The sequence below is a fragment of the Oryza brachyantha genome, chromosome 12 (genome assembly GCF_000231095.2).
Source record: "Oryza brachyantha chromosome 12, ObraRS2, whole genome shotgun sequence".
In the NCBI taxonomy this organism is placed as follows: domain Eukaryota; kingdom Viridiplantae; phylum Streptophyta; class Magnoliopsida; order Poales; family Poaceae; genus Oryza; species Oryza brachyantha.
Genome location: NC_023174.2, coordinates 11,299,930 through 11,303,368, shown reverse-complemented (window position 1 = coordinate 11,303,368; position 3,439 = coordinate 11,299,930).

Genomic DNA, 3,439 nt, shown 5'->3' with positions numbered 1-3,439 from the left:
AAAAAGAGATAAATGGGACATTAATGAAAAGGTATGATTTTATATATAATAACAATTGACATTAATGAATATTACATAAATGAAAGCTGAGAAAGTATCATGCAAGAGATAAAGCTAGGCCTAGCATAATTGCAGTAGCTCTCCCTCCCATCCGTAGCAACACGCAAAAATTCAAAGCAATAATAATATGTGGGCTCCGGTAGTAAATGGCCGAATCCACAAAATCAAGCTACAGCCTACAGGTTTTAAAACTCAATGGCAAAAAATTGAGCCCGTATAAAGTTTTGATGTACTAAAGAGTATACAGCCCAACCCGAAAAATAAGTCCAAAAGAAGCCCAAATAACAACCCACTATGGATAAATACATGGGTTAGGGGAGCCCAAACAACTTTCAGCATAAATCTTGAAGCATATCCAAAGGTAATGAATTTGAAAGAAAACATACTCAAAATTCTGTCACATGACAGATAGCAATTCCGAAATATTAAAATAATCTGACATGTGGGACCATCGGATGCCACGTCATTACCGAGAGACCTTTTTTTAACGGATTTTACGAGTTTAGAGGTACACATTTCTAGTATTTCGGTTCAAGGATAAAAATAAACTCAGCTTCAAGTTCAGAGACCAATGGTAGACTTTTTTTCTTTTACAAAACAACCTCAATCTCCTTACTTCAGTCTGCCAAGGGGTAGTTTGGCCCATTGGCTTCACGGGCCAGACCTGAAAATTTGGCACCAAAAGATACTTGGGCCAGCCCGTACATTTTTAGGGAACAACGGGTACAGTACTCGGTTGACCTTAGGATACCTGTGGATTGTGATCGATTAGCAGACATATACATATTGAGAGCTTGCATACTCGCCCGACGGTGACGGCTTCAGGGCGGTGGCGGTGGCTTCAAGGCTCCTGGGCTCCTGGCTCCACCGACGTGGCTGCTTGCTTGATGACGTGCACTCCCTGCTTGGTGGCGATTCGATGTATAGATGCATAAGGGCAGCATCGGCAATCAGAAAAGGATACCACCAGCTGCAACGGGTGAGGGTTCCAGAGAATTTCCACATTTGGAAACCGAACCAAATATGAACGCTTAACAAAGGTCAGGATTGTATGCCACTCCAACACAACAAAGCAAGCAATAAAAGAAAAACAAATATAGGCGCAGGAAACTATTCATACAAGTGCTATGCGCAGCTGCCTGCCCAACTGCAGCTTGGGCCAAGCCTACCTAGGTAAGAGAGCCTAGAGCATCTTTAAGAGATGTCTAAAATTAATGTCTAAAACTAATCTCTAAAATTAAAATTTAAAAACTGAGCAAGAAAATATATCTCCAACAGAGTCCTAAAAATATTTCTAATATTTAAACATACATAAAATTAACTCACCTGTGTCCTAAATTTGAGACAAGAATACTGGTTCCTAATACAAGTTATTCATTTTAAGATTTCTGTTGGAGTATATATAATTTTTATGCATAATAATTTTTAGATAAACCCAATACAAACTTTTAAAAATTAAAATATTAGTATTCTCTTGTAGATGCTCTTACATGTGGTACTCTTGTGCGATTCCAACCCATAGCTCTAGGGGCATGGAGGGCAGACCCCTATATAATATCACACTTAATGCTCAAATAATGCTCAAATTATATGTGTCAACAACAACATGCTTTTTTGGGAAAAATTTTGAGCCCTATGTCCTAGAGAACTTACATGATACTAAAGTTCACCTGCACCACTTTTATTTGATGGGACTTATATATTTTTTCCAAAAATTATTTTTCAATTACATCGTGTGTAAAAAATCCACATAATTAATAAAATATTTTAACTCCACTAAATAGAGGAGAGAGACAAGTGATAACATAGAAGGGGGCATAATCGTCAAGGTGGAGGGTGGAGGATCGGGATGACATAAAAAGAGGCGTAGTCATACATGTAGAGGACTATCTATTAATGATGCAATTGATGATGGAGAAACAAATAAGATAAGATGGTAAAATACAGGATAGAATTCAACATATCTAGAGATAAATATAAATCCTAGGTAGATACTATAAAATATTTATATAGTATTTTAAGTTTCTATGTCCTCTGCACGTTATAAATACACCCACGATGATCCATGTAATATATAACAGATCATAGGATTTCTTTCTACTCGATATTTTTCACACGGTAATTGAAATGGCAGTTAGGCCCCGTTCGGCCGTGGGGATAAGTTAACTAAGGCTCACTCGTTTTTCGCGCGCACGCTTCCCGAATTATTAAACGGTGTATTTTTTTGCAAAAATAACCTATAGGAAAGTTGTTTTGAAAAACCGTATTAATTTATTTTATTTTTTCTAATAATTAATTAATCATATACTAATCTATTATTATGTTTTTCATATACGGATTTCATACCGAATAAATTAACTTAGCTCCCCTCTCCGCCGAATGCAGCCTTAATCGGTTAGTTTATCTCTGTCCATATCCACCCCTTCGGCCCTTCCATCGTGCAGGAAGGTTCGTTCCCCCCACATGCAGAAAAACTGATTCAACAAAAAGTGAGCCCACATGAATACGACTCGAACGAAAACGAGGGAAAAGCTGAAGCATTTGGAACAGACGAACAGTTCATGGTAAGAACCCCATACCAGTACTACTACTACCTCCATCAGTAAAAAGCTGTAGTTTTAGCTAACGAAAAACAGATTAATCTAGTACGCCCTCATTGATACTGATAGAGAAAACAAGGAGGGAATATGACTGGCTTTAAAATAAGAAGAAAAAATGATAAATTAGCATTAAAAAGATTTAGTGGAAACGTACTCTAAAAATACGTAAGGTCATATATGCAACCTAAAATTAACTATGGTATTTCAGGAGGCAATAACACCATTTTTGTGGGATAGAAATTAAAAAGGCTAGATTTTTAGCATGATACATTGGTACAGTATTTGAGGAGACAAACAACGTCGACATGATCTCGCCCCCACATATATAGCAGCCCCCATAAATAATTGCCTTGCCTATTTCTAAGAACCTACATTACAACCTCTTCTCTTCATACACGTCGGGATGATGGATGGAGTCAACTCGTATGTTAGAGTCAGCTAGTCAAGATCGAGTGCGTCAGCTGTTCGGTCGATATTTACCATGTCTTTCCAGTTACACATCAAGTGAAAGATACACCCGCATGACTGGGTACATAGCTAGTGTCTCAAGTGGGACATGCTTATCGTTAATCATTGACGATGGCTTAGGTGCTCATATGTCATGCTAGTTAACGAAGGTCGGTGTCTACGTGGTTGGTATTGCGGTAGACGCTGATGACACTAGTGATGTTGATGCTGAGGTTCTAGTGTCCGACGAGGAACGTAATCGCTACGCTAATTAAAGATAAGGTTATTTAGTTGGAGGGTGTAATACACCAAGCTAGCTGTGATAACCAACC